The following is a 14,360-nucleotide window of genomic DNA, read 5'->3' as shown; positions in this document are numbered from 1 at the left end:
AGGTGGCCTGGGAGGCTGCAGAGCAAGGGAAAGATGTATAATGGAGAGAGAAAACACACACAGCCCCCTCGGCCACCTCTCAGGGATTAGGCAAGCTCAACAACCAAAAGAAATTCAAAATTCTGCCTCAGGAAAGTGGAAGCCTCATCACAGTTGATGCTGTTGCCACCTACAGAAGCAGTGCAATAAACCAAAAATCCTTAGAGGAAAAAAGAAAGAAGCTGTGCTACAACCCCTGCCAATAGTGAGCGCTATCTGGGAGAAACTGTTGGAGAATTTATCCTCCCTTAGGAGAAATCTGGTGAAATTGTCCCCCTAATTTCTCTGTCCACAAATAGGCTGGAGAATTTGGAGAGGCCATTTGTGCACAGCTCTGTTTAGAATTCTTATACTGCACCCTTGCTCCAAATGGAGCACATTGCAGCATTATTTCTACTGCTCTAGTCTGAACAGCAGTAGGTGGCTGGGTTGAGGCGCCATTTTAATTTCCCCACAATGCCCTGATGTGATGGCGACCTGAGTCATTGTGGGAAATCAAAGCAGCAGCTTGGCTATGGTTGGAGGGCTGCTGCTGCCTGCCCCCTGCTAGGTAGGCCAGCACTTCGCACACCACGCCTGTTTGTCTTCCTACATTCACTTCAGTGGCCTTATAGCAAGTCAGACCGTTGGCCCATCTAGTTCAGTACTGTCAGGCTGCAGCTCTCCAAGGTCCCCTGAAGACAGGGCCAGCCCAAGAGATTTTGCTGCCTGAGGTGAAGGACAAGATGGTGCCACCCCCACCCCCATTCCATGTATGGGAGCTAACTGGACTGGCAGCAGAATCTTATTTCAGCACTGACAATGGGACTGTGTCCTTTGTCACACCAGAGGTCAGCAACCTGTTTTCGCAGGCACAGGACAGGGCACGCCACACAGCTCTGTCCTCCAACACCTCACTGCCATTCCCCGCCCCTCAGCATCTGCCACCTGACTGAAGCAGGCGCTTCATTTTTACTTTATTATTTTTATTTCATTTGTTACATTTATATCCCACCTTTCTTCCATCGTGGAACTCAAGGTGGCTACGTGTGGTTCCCAGGCAGTCTCCCCTCCACGTACTGACCAGACCCAGACCTGCTTAGCTTCAGCAAGGTGGCTGCTACACATGCCTTCAGACCATGCCCTGGAACCATGCCATGTTGTCTTATGGGAGGGCCAGCCCTGTATGCAGAGAAGGATTTTCCCCCAGCCCTGCTACTGGAGCTATGAGAGGTTGAACGTGGGACCTCCCGGCACCTGCTCTAACATTAAGCTCCAGATGCTCTCCACCAAGGGTGGGCAGAAGATAGATGTCCAGAAGTTTTGTATTTCAGCCCCCATCAGCCTGAGCCAGCATGGCCAATGGTCAGGAATGCTGGGAGTTGAAGTCCAAACCCCCTGGAGATTTATTTTTGGCCCTCCCCTGCCCTACACTTCCAAGGGCAATGCACAATTTCCCCCCAATTCCCAAACTCAGCCTGAATTCCCTAACACAAGTACTTAGGGTGGTGAAAGCACAAAGAGAACATTCCCACAAATGCTAAAACAGGGAAACAGGGTTGAGGAAGGGGTGGGCAGAGGGGCAGTGGTAAATTGTGAAGTGCAGGCACTCATCATGACGGCCCCAGTAGCCACACCCAGAAAGAGAGTCCAAAATTGCAGAACAGCTGTGTTGATCCACACCAATTTTTAGCAGTTTGCTGTCTCCACCAGGAACAGGTCTTCTGTGAAGTGAATGGGTCTGAATTTCCCATTCAAGACCAAGACACCCCAAAAATACTTTGCAATGCAACAGGGAGCAATATATTGTTGCTGGGAAAATTCATTCTCCCCAGCTACTGTGAGAATTGCAGCTAAGCTGAGAGGGAACAGGGAATTGCACTACATTATTATTGCATTTATATCCCGCCTTTTTTCCTCTTGCAAGGAACCCAAGGCGGCTTACATTATCCTCCTCCTCTCCATTTTATCCTCACAACAACAACCTTGTGAGGTAGGTTGGGCTGAGAGTATGTGACTGGCCCAAAGTCACCCAGTGAGCTTCCATGGCTGAGTGGGGACTAGAACCCGGATCTCCCGGCTCCCAGTCCAACACTCTTGCCACTACACCACTGGGGATAGAGAGAGAGAAAGAGAGAGAGAGAGAGAGAGAGAGAGAGGAGCTGTCTGTCTTCCAGTTTCCCCCTCCGGTCTGCCACCGTGTGCCTCTGGCCATCTCAGAAGACTAACTCTGCAACCACCAGAAGCAGATGCAAGGATGGAAGTAGCTCAAGCAAAAAAGTTAAGAGTTGTCAGTTTTTTCACCAAACCCCATCCTTGTGCCTTGAACAGCAGCTGGATTTGCAGATGACATTAACTGCCAACCAAAAGATTTTTGTGGTGTGGGAGATAAACATCAACAGCTTAAAGTGAAGAAATCAGAGGATGAAGGCAGAGGGACCAGCCTGAACATTCCACCACCACCATCATCCCATGATCAGTTGTCAACCATAAGGGAAGTGAGAGAGATTTGGGGAAGGGACACTGGTTTTGTTTTAGCACTCCCATTTTCATCATTCCTATGTAATACATGATCAATAATCAGTGGCCAACGTCAGTTACTCCCCAGTTACACTTTCTCCCTGCTGTAATTTTTAACTCCATAACATTTCATTCTCCATTTTGTAATCTGATTCTTCCCCTGAATGCCTGCAGACTAATGCCATTAGTGAAGCTATACATTCTAAATCAATTTCACAGCCTTCTAGCATCCCAGGCAGCTTCAAGTGGCATCCTTCAGAATTTAGCAAAACAACAACAAGCAAAACTAACAACCTTTCAATAGAAGGCAGGACTCACAATGTATTCGGTTATTCAAATGCTTCGCAGTATGTCCAATATTTGGTATGTTGCCTTTAAACCAAATTCATCCTTTCACACTAAAACAGAACTGAGAAATCTTGCATTTTTATCAGAAGAGAATTGCATTATGCTTTTAATGGCTATATCAACCCTGCCCCTGCCCCTTTCCTAAGAAAATGAATGCCTTTATTGTCAGGTAGGTTTCCTTCTCTCCATTTCAAAACCACATTTTGTAGTTATGTAGCTTGTGGCAAAGGATGCTTCCCAAAATTATCCTCTTCCAAATTTCTTCCTAGATTTTGGAGTTCCAACTTATCTGGTCTTGTTTTTGACATGAATCCAAAGACCTTAGGAATCATAATAACATAAAAAGAGCCCTGCTGGATCAGACCAAGGGTCGATCTAGTCCAGCATTCTGTTCTCACCGTGGCCAACCAGATACCCCAATGGGAAGCCTGCAAGCAAAATGTGAGCACTCATGTTCCGCAGTGACTAGTATACAGAGGCATACTGCCTCTGATACTGGCAGTAACATATAGCCATCATGACTAGTAGCTCTTTATAGTCTAATCCCCCATGGTTCCATCCTTCCTTCTATCTCTGATGTTCAGGTTATGAATGCTGTTGACTTCTGTAGCCAATATGGCACCATCCATTCACAACAGGGATGTAAGCAGCAGGCTCAAGGGAACCTCAAGGTTTCCAGAAGTACCCCCCCCAAAAAAAATCCCCTTAAAGGGGGGGGGACCCCCTGAAACAGCTTAATGGAGAGCGAGCATGTTCATGGCATGCTGACTGTTCATGGGGGAGGGAAGAAAACCAGGGAGGGGAAATGGAATGGAATGGCAGGAATCCTGAATCCTGAACTCCATACTGCAACATTTTGATACAGCTTCCCCTTCTTTCTTACTTTTTTTTTAATTCCAAATTTTCAATAGAGAACAAATTGTACTGGGTTTCTATTCCTTTAGTTCAGGTGGTGGTGGGGGTGTTACTCCCTCGGATCTGCACTTTGCTATCAAACTGTAAAAACAACAATTGTCAGGATTCCCCTAGCCTCCACTTCACTTCAATGCCCAAACATACACAGACAAGAGGCTTCAGTCTACAGCTTTTAATCCATTATTTCACAAGGTCATACAGATTAAAATTCTTACAGAACTCTCCGTCTACAAAGGAATGCCTTCAGGGGATCCAAATGGAATTTACAAGAGTTGCCTGCCGTTTGAAGAGGGAGGTGGTCTTGCTGGCCTAACTTAAGGGGAGGGGAGTTCCCTCTCTTCTCGTGAGGCCTCTAAGTGTAGCTTTTCAAGCAAGGCCAATTGGGTAGACCATCTAAGTTCCACCCCTGCCTTCTCTCTCTTTGCTCTGCTCCTGCTCCTGGCATCTATTAGGGCAACCTCCTGTTCGCTGCCTCTCACGCGGGGTGGGGGTGAGGAGGGACCCTCAAGCTCAGCCATCTGGATGTTTGTGACCTGAGAAGCAGGCCTACTCATATCTGGACTAGCCTGGGAAAACACCTCCCCCATGTCTGATGGTTCTCCTTCAGAATCTGAACTGGCTATCCCACTCCCTGCACTCAGAAACACCCCTGAAAACAAAGGTGTTGCACAATTGCACCCAGATTCTTTTTGCATGGTGGTTTACCTAGTGCGCATGTGAGGTACATTGGTCCCAAGAGCTATTTGCTCTAGGGTGACAAATCAATTCAAATTCAATATGCACGTCAGTAAAACCCTGCACTAAATACATACATACATACATACATACATACATTTTTTTAAAAAAAATCTGCAATTGGAGCATGCGCAGTTCATTGATAAAAATGCACACATACTGCAGTACAACAAGGTTGTTCTTTTTTTACCAATGCACATGTACTTTCAGTAACATGGGGGTGGGGAGAGATGCATTTGAACTGAAAGCTGCAGCAAAGTGTGCATGCCATGATCCAATGCAATGCTAAGATCATTTTTAAAATTATCTTAGGTAAACCATAATTCTGGAGGGGCAGAACACAGGACAGAGCAAATCAGAGAAACACTGGAGGAACAAAATAGGGGGGATTTGCTCATCCCTAAGAACATAAGAAGAGCCCTGCTGGATCAGACCACGGGTCCCTGTAGACCAGCATTCTGTTCACGCAATAGCCAACCAGTTTCCCACAGGAAACCCACAAGCAGGAGTACAAAAGCATCCTCCTGCCCATGTTCCCCAGCAACTGGTGTAGATAGGTGTACTGCCTCCAGTACTGGAGACAGCATAGAGCCATCAGGACTAGGAGCCATGGAAAGCGTCTTCTTTTTTAAATCAATTTTTATTGTGAATTTTAACCAAACTAAATGAAGAAACAAACAAAAAACATTAAAAAACCCCAAAATTAAAAATATATTCTAAAATCCTCAGTTTCAAATATTACAATATTCTAAGGATAAAAAAAAGAGGAAAAATAGGTTACACATAAACTTCAGTAAAAGCAGTTCAGATATCCAAATATAAGTCCATTTGCAAGTTGTGCCTATATTCCACTCGTTCAGATGTTGCTTGCGTTGTTACATCTTCAATCCATTGCATTATAGGTGGTGAGCTTTTATCCTTCCAGTATTGTAGTATCACTAGTCTTTTAGCAACCACAATGGTGTGAAAGATCCATTTAAGCTGACCATGTGTCACTTTCCAAAAAACAGGCAAGCAATTTAAGAGAACCTTAACATCAGTAAATATAAAAGAGCTTTCCAATACAAAATTTATCCATATAATAACTTCCTCCCAAAAGAAGGCAACTATTGGGCATTTCCAAAACATATGAATAAGAGAAGCATTGACTACATTACACCTCCAACAATTAGCTGAATTTGACAAGTCTTTATTTTAAACCTGAAACAAAAGTTTTTGCTGAATAAGACATAACCAAAGTTCCATAGAGATATCCAATACAGATGCCACAATGGCAGTCCATTGATTAAACAAAATAGGACATTCCAATTCCCTATTCCATTCCTGCTGTAAACCGCATGTATCATATTTGTTCATTGATAATAAGTATTTATAAACATGAATTGTAAGTTGATATATCTGGTTGGCTTCAATAAGTATTTCCAGTAATGAATGAAGGAGACTCTGAAGCAGTAAAAGTGGCAGGACCAAATCTAAAGACTAACAACTTTTTCAATTGAAAGTACTGCCATTCCGCTGTAGCAGGCAAACCAAATTTATCTTGCAAAGTTGTAAATAGCAAAAACTCATCATCAGCACCTACTAATTGATCCAGAGTAAAGATTCTTTTATCTGTCCGGGTCTGCCATAAAAACATTCTCTTTCCAGTTCTTAAATCTGGATTTCCCCATAAAGTCAATTTGGCATGGGAAAATGGGCCAAACTGTAATTAATGTGACATCGTATGCCACACAGTTCTGACTGTGGGAGGAGCTCTGTCTGCCTTAATATGCAGAGAACCTAATGCCATCCATTTAGAGAGAGGCTCCAGATGAGAAGATTCCAAGGTGGAAAATCAAATGAATGGAAAAGACCAAAGTTTAGTACAGGTCAGCAGGAAGCCCAATGGTATGTAGCTAGATCCAGAAAACCGAACCCGCCTTTGTTAATTGGAAGTTGCATCCTTTTCAAGGATGTTCTTGGTGGAAAGGAACCCCAAAAGAATTTACAAAACAAAGCATTAAGTTTTTGGAAATATTTGCCAGGTATAAATCTAGGGATCCCATGTATAACATAAATAATTTGAGGTATAGTATTCATCTTAAGTGTATTAACCTTACCCCATAAACTCAACTTTAAAGATGCCCATCTATCTATATCTTGCAAAATATCATTAATCCACTTATTTAAATTTAAACTAATTATTTGAGATATATCTCTAGGGAAATTATTCCCAAGTAAGTAATAGATTCTGGGCACCGTCGAAATTGCCAATTGGCTAGAGTATATCCCATCTCCAAGGATAGCTGTATCCACCATGAATTTGTCCAACCCCCTTTTATAGCTGCCCATCCTTACATCTTGTGGTAGTGACTTCCATAGTTTGACTATGCACTGTGTGAAGAAGTCCTTCCTTTGATCTGTCCTGAACATCCCACCAATCAGCTTCATGGGCTGACCTCAGGTTCTAGTATAAGCCTTTCCTCTGGCTCCAGTACTTTCTTGTAAGCTTATCTTATCTCATGTGAGAAATTCCAATATCTAAGAAGCTACACATCTGCCCTGCAGATCTCTACACCCCTGGCACTCCAAAATAGGGAACAGAAACTCCCAGAACATGCCGTCATGAGGAACATCTCTGCTCCTCTACTCAGGGGTCCTGCAAGACAAGGGTGACAACTGTACTTCTTCCTCCAACCTTCCAATTATCTAGCTAGTTATTCCCCAGGCTTGATGTACATAGGATCACTTCATTACGAATTTGTTGGGGGTCCCAAACACTATTAATTGGCTTCGATGTTTTAACAAAGTGAATTGTTCCCAGCACACAGGGTTCTCTCATCACCAAAGAGAAAATCTGTTCCTTGTACCTAAAGCAGCAGCAAATTCCTGGCTGGTGGCAGCAAATACTCTTTTGGGTTTGACAGCTGAAAATATTCATTTAAAATAGCACACTCCTGAATTCAGTCGTGCATCTACTCCACATTTGCTCCAGAGAGGCAGCAGAAAGGGAATTTCTGCAGGTGCTGTCTCTCATGTCACAGCACTGGAAAGGTGAGAAAAAAAAAGCTATGCCTGCTGAAATTCCTTCCTTTTGAGTAATAAATAAAAAGGCACATGGCTCACATTCTCTGCTGACATCTGGACACAGTGTAAACGCCAGGAAGCAGGGAAGCAAGGGCTTTCAGTTTCTCCTCAGTTCACAACATTGACAGAACGTGTTTGCCTTGAGCTTGCACCACTGAACAGCAGCCTAACAACTTTAAATATGTATAAAGCGTCCGAGAGACATTCTACTTGAAGCAGGAGCAATAGAATGCTCCATCTTAGAACAAGGTGATCCCACAGCGATATATTTTTTTTAATTATAAAGTGAAAACGAGGCTAAAACAAGTCGCCTTGAATGTAGTTGTGGCCAAGGTACAGGAAATAGTGTAATTCATTCCAAAGACATCTGCTTAAGCTCATAAAAGGCCAATAGCTAGCTGAAATCAGACACACTGTCGTGTCCACGCTGTTCTTGATCACTGAGGTCAATAATGGAGAGGAAGAGAATGTAGGAGAATATGAAAGCTGGCTTTTGAAGCAGCAGGTATCAAAAACGTGGCATGTTCTCATGGTCCAGACCAGGGGTGAGCAACTTTGCAGGGTCTGCATGCCAATATGTACCAAGTCATTTTCCATGCAGAGAGACATGGAGATCTGTGCCTTTCTCTGCATGAAAAAGTGGGCAAAGGCAGCACTAGTGATGACATGGGTGGGGCTTCAGGGCAGGGCCCCACCCCCTTGATGTCATCTGGCCTGCTGGGCTTGGTTCAGGGGGCAATCTGGCCTCTGCTCTAGAGCATGCCTTCCCCATAGGGATGGATGGACTCCCCCCCGGGGTTCTCCAGGTGCCTGCCCAGCCCCTGCCCCCAGTCGTGCACCCCCGGACCTGCACTCAAGCTCCCCACTACTCACCAAGCCACTCACACTCACCTGGGACCCATCTGCGAGTGCTGCAAGCTCCATTTTGCAAAAGAACAACAACAAAAAGGTGATCGTGAATACATGCCCATCTAGTTGTATGCAGAATGGCGCTGTGAATGGCCCATATACGCAAGATTACAGGCATGAATGGCCCATTTACGCACGTGATCTTGTGTATATGGGCCATTCAAGGTGCCATTTTGCATACAACTAGATGCGCGCATATTCACGATCACCATTTTCTTCGCAAAATGGCACTCGCATTCTCATGGACAGGTCCTGGGTGAGGAGTGCAGGTGGCTTGGCGAGCGTGTGGGGGAAGGGGTGTCCAACAGGGGCAGGGGCTCAGTGGACATGGCTCAGCGGCATGGCTGGGGGGGGGGGAGTCCACCAGACTCCTGGATCCAAGGGGGCACCCACACCATCCCTACTTCCCCAACCTGGTGACCTCCAGATGGGTTGGACCAGAAGTCCCAGCATGCCCCAGCCAGCAGGTTGGGGAAGGCTGTTCCAGCGTCTCTCAGGTTGCCCAACATACAGAGAGAGGGCCCCACCTTATGAAAAGCAGGCACACCTCCAGGCCTAGAGAGAGGCTTCAGATGTTACCAGTGGAGGCTGATGGCTCTGATGTCATGGGGCAGTGAGTCCACTCTGGGTTTCCATCAAAACCAGTCAGAACTCTAAAGGAGCTCACCAGGATGCTGAAATCTATCCCCCAAATAGGTTCAGCACCTTGGATAGATCTTTAGAGTTCTGACTAAAACTCGGAGTCACCACCACCCCACTGATATCAGAGCCACCAGCCTCCACTGGATGGTGCAAATCAACTTGGTTAGATTACATCTGAGGACCTTGGGTGCTTCCAGATGAGGTGCTATTGTGTCATTGCCTTGCCTTATTCCAATAATTTGAGAGGTGATCCACAACAATGAAGTCTTCCTTTTGTTACACACACACACACACACACACCACGTTTCCCCACTGCTTCCTCCTTCTTCTTTTTTGACCCAGAAAATCCATTGAAGGAAAGATGGAAGAGCGGCACAGTTATTACAAACAATCCAGAGGATCCCATGCCAAACTGTTGCATCTTGGTGCGGTGTTGTTCCCTGAGGTTCAGCCAGACCTGGTTTGTGGCCATTTTTCTGACTTTGACCAAGCTTTGCCAAGCTTTCGAGTGGGGACTGCCAAAGTAATATGGATTCTCTTTGTGATCTCTGACCCATTTAGCAACCCAAGTAAGATAAACCTTTCTGGGACTGTGGTTTTGCGGGCGGGGGGGGGGGACATGACAGGCTAAGATCGTAATATTAGAAGAGCCCTGCTGGATCAGACTAAAGGTCTATCTAGTTCACATCCTGTATTCCTCAGTGGCCAACCAGGTGCCCCAATGAGAAGCCCACAATCAGGACAGGAGGGCAATAGCCACTCATGGCTAGTACCTACTCATAGCTAAATGGAGGATAAAGCTCATAAAAGAACATAAGCTTCTCTGAATACTCCCTCTTGATTAAAAGCAGCAAGTGACCCGAAGAGCCAGTAGGAGCCCATCTGGCCTTATATAGGCTACGGGGAGCATACAACTCCCTTGTTAAAACAGCTTCACTGGCTTCCAGTCTTTCCAGGCACAATTCTAAGTGCTGGCTATGACCTATAAAGCCCTCTATGGCTCCGGTCCAGGTTATCTGAAAGACCATATCCTCCTTTATGAACCTGCCTGTGTCCTGAGATCTTCTGGGGAGGCCCTTATCTCAGTCCCACCACTGTCACTGGCACATTTGGTGGGAACCCGGGAGAGGGCCTTCTCAGTGGCTGCCCCACGGCTGTGGAACGCCCTTCCCAGGGAGGCTAAGATGGCTCCCTCCTTGATGTGTTTCCGGAGGCAGGCTAAAACATTCTTGTTCCAGCAGGCCTTTGGGACATAGCTGGAACCTGGGTGTAAGCTGCTAAAATGCTGTTCTAAAATGCTGTCTAAATGTTTTAATATAATTTTAATTAGGGTGGGGGAAGGATTGCTCCTGTCTCCCTCTCCCATCCCAGGCCAGCACCTTGATGGGACAAGGAAGGCAAGAAGCATTTCCCTCTTGCCTTCCTTCTCCTGTCAAGCCACTGCCTTCGCATAGCTGGGATGAGAGGAGGACAGTGGATCGTTCCAGTCTCCCCCTCCCACCCTGGGCCAGCTACGTGGGGGCAGCAGCTTGACAGGACGAGGAAGGAGAGAGGGAAATGCCTCCTGCTTCCTCCTCTTGTCAAGCTGCTGCCCCCACGTAGCTGGCCCAGGGTGGGAGGGGGAGACTGGAATTGGCACATAGACTTATACGCAAGATTCACAGTGCTATTTTGCAGATAAGTCTATGGGCACATGCTGCTGATCGCCATGTTTTTTAAAAACATGGCTATCTGCACAGTGGAGGATGGGTCTGGGTAAGCAGCGGGCCAATCGCCAAGTGCGGGAGGACTTGGTTCCATTGCAGATTTCTCCAACACCCATCGCTAGAAACTGGGAGGAAATAACACAAGCAGAATTGCATCTGCAAAAATAAAACTCTTCCCCCATTAAATAAACAGAGAGCCAACTCGTGATGTAGTGGTTAGAGTGGGAGACCAGGATTCCAAACTTGCTCAGACAGGAAGACTTCCAGCAACCCTGATGAAGCTATCAGTGGCTGCCAGTCATGATAGCAATATATTATCTCCAGGATCAGAGGCAGGAGGCCTCTCAATCCCAGTGACTGGGGAACATGGGTGGGAAGGTGCTGTTGCACACATGTCCTACTTGTAGGTGTCCCACAGGAACCTGGTTGACCACTGTGGGAACAGAATGATGGACTAGATAAATCACATGGGCAACTCTAACAGTTTAGCTTTCTCCTGCATTCAGATTGTTAAAATCTCAGGGTCTTTCTCTCCCAAATATGAAGAACTTGGGCAAATTTTGGTAAATTCTGATCAAACATGAACTGAAATGAAATTCTCCCCCATCTGCACCCGCAAACTTTGATGGGTACAGCTATTCCCAGCATGGGGAGGACCATGTATGTATCTGCTCGCCATGTAGCTGTTAAACATGAGGAAATGGTCAGAAAAAAGACGTGGCAACCCTAAATCAGCACTAAGATGGTGGACTACACAGGGATTCAAACCCAGATTTTTAAGAGCTAAGCACTCAAGGCCCTGGGCCTGGATAGACAAATCTGTCTGTTTCGGTTTCTCCCACATCTGAATATTTATAACCTCCAGTTCTTTTTGTCCAGAATTTGAAGACGTTTGTACGTTTTGGTAAATGCTTATCAGAAATGAACTGAAATGAAATTAGAATCATAGAATCAAATCATAGAATAGTAGGGCTGGAAGGGGCCTACAAGGCCATCGAGTCCAACCCCCTGCTCAATGCAGCAATCCAGGTCAGAGCATCCCCGACAGATGGCTGTCCAGCCTCGTCTTGAATGCCTCCAGTGTGGGAGAGCCCACCACCTCCCTAGGTCATGGGTTCCATTGTCGTATTGCTCTAACAGTCAGGAAGTTTTTCCTGCTGTTCAGCTGGAATCTGGCTTCCTGTCACTTGAGCCCATTATTCCGTGTCCTGCACTCGGATGATCGAGAAGAGATGCTGGCCTTCCTCTCTGTGACAACCTTTCAGGTACTTGAAGAACGCTATCATATCTCCCCTCAGTTTCACCCTTCTCTAGATAGGCCTTTACTCTGACCCAACATAGCTCTTCTTGTGTCTTTATGACCATGGATAAGTTACTGTTTCTCAGCCAAACTTACCTTATAGGGCTGTCATGATGAATAAATGGGAGGGGGTTACCATGTACGCTACTGTGATGTCTACCCCTTCTTTTATCCAGGCTTCCCCCTATTATCCTTTCATAATAAGCCTAAGGAGTGGAACGTCACTGCCAATCCAGCTGTACCCACTGACTTAGCTAACCTTTTACCCAGTCACAGTCAGTGCCAAGTGGGAAGTGGGTGCTGCTGGCTATTATGTGCTCATGTATGAGGTAGAGTAAATGAAGACCAAGCGGGCTCATGGATTTAATTCAGACAAATCAAATGGAATTCAAGTTTATCAATTACAAGATGTTGTTTCAGTGTTGTAGATGTTATTATTATTTACATAGATGTTGTTGATTAGCCTAAACTTGCCTCACTACCCCCTTTAAATCCTCCCTCCCCATCCGAGTCCGAGATGGTGCACCACCCCACTCTCAAAACCAGCCAACATATACTGCCCAAACCCTCCTGTCCTCACTCTCTCCCCACCTCTCCTCAGGTAGAAGGAGGGGAAAACAGCCAATCATGCACAAGCCCCGCCCCACCCACAGTTAACCCTTTCTCACCTGTACATACATTTCCTGCAAAACTAAATACATTAATATCAATACAATAAAACAGATTAACCTAACAAGCAGGTGATTCTGTCACAGCTACTTTGAAATCTTTGGAGGAAGGATGGCATAAAAACATAATTCAGTAATAATAACTTTGCGATGGAGTTTCTCCAATAAAGAAGGTGGACTGAATATGTATATTAGTGAAAATAACATTTAAAATGCACGATATCAGGACAATTGCTTGTAAACATGTGCATATTGGGCAAAATTGCATACCAAAAACATGTATTAGGAGAAACGGGCACAAATTGAGTAGAAATATTCAGGCACAAAAGCTAGAAGAATGCAAAACCCATCTGTTGCAGATCGCATTGAATACATAGGCATTACGGTACCAAACACCTTAAGCCAAAAGAGAGAGCCAGAGTGGTGTAGTGGCAAGAGTGTTGGACTGGGAGCTGGGAGATCCGGGTTCTAGTCCCCACTCAGCCATGGAAGCTCACTGGGTGACTTTGGACCAGTCACAGACTCTCAGCCCAACCTACCTCACAGGGTTGTTGTTGAGAGAATAAAATGGAGAGAAGGATTATGTACGCTGCCTTGGGTTCCTTAAGGAAGAAAAAAAGTCTGATATATATGTAATACATAAATAAATCAAAGTGTTACCATACTTCTTGAACGATCAGTAGACTTGGGCTTGGATGGCAGGAAATCTGGCATGCTGGTTCCACCAAGGAGAAAGCCCTGCTGAGCATCTTCACAGATATAAGCAACTGATTCTTACTAGCCAGGAGCATTCATATGGAACAGGGAAGATCTGCTCTTACTAGCCAGCAGGCTTTTGGAATTTGGGGGCTCCTTGACTAAGTTGCTTTGCCTTCCAGGTGGCTTTGATCAATGCCTCCATCTGTCATGTCAGAAATAAAGCCCTTATCAAGACATAAAATTCCTCAAACATTTATCGTTTATGCAGACAGAATCCAAATGGCAGAGTTGCAGAAGTGAAGGGTCTAATTAAAATCCTCAATTAATCTTGGGGGTTTTGCTTCACTATAGCCAATTACAGAACCCTGCTGTGACTTCCTACAGCTGCTTTTTAGAATTAACCAGAGCTCCAAATAGACTGAAGTTCTAATCTATATCAAAGGGAAGCTTTTCATTTTATTTATTAAGTGGGACCAAGGATGGGGTTTTTAAATCCTCTTGCTACTTCTGCAATTGATTTCGATGAGCAAATATCATACTAGAGATTGTGCAGGAATCGCTTCTTAGAAATAGCCCAGTTAAATCACAATACTCAGATGTCTCAGAGAAGGGAAGACGCTGTCGATACAACATCCCAGGTAAGGGGACTGCTTAAGATGACAACTCTGGCTCCAAATCTATTTCTTCAATACCAGAATCTCTTCTGGAGAGTTCTGAGTGTCCTTTGGTGCCACTAGAAGGTGTTGTTTTTCTTTTTTCAGCTTAACTACCATGCAGGGGGGCAATTTTCAAGGGGGAATGCCACTGGGGAAGGAAGGGTTAACTTCCCCCTCC

Source organism: Heloderma suspectum, chromosome 8 (genome assembly GCF_057233095.1).
Source record: "Heloderma suspectum isolate Gila_16-S chromosome 8, 16-S_ref, whole genome shotgun sequence".
Lineage (NCBI taxonomy): Eukaryota > Metazoa > Chordata > Lepidosauria > Squamata > Helodermatidae > Heloderma > Heloderma suspectum.
This window is presented reverse-complemented; position numbering follows the sequence as displayed.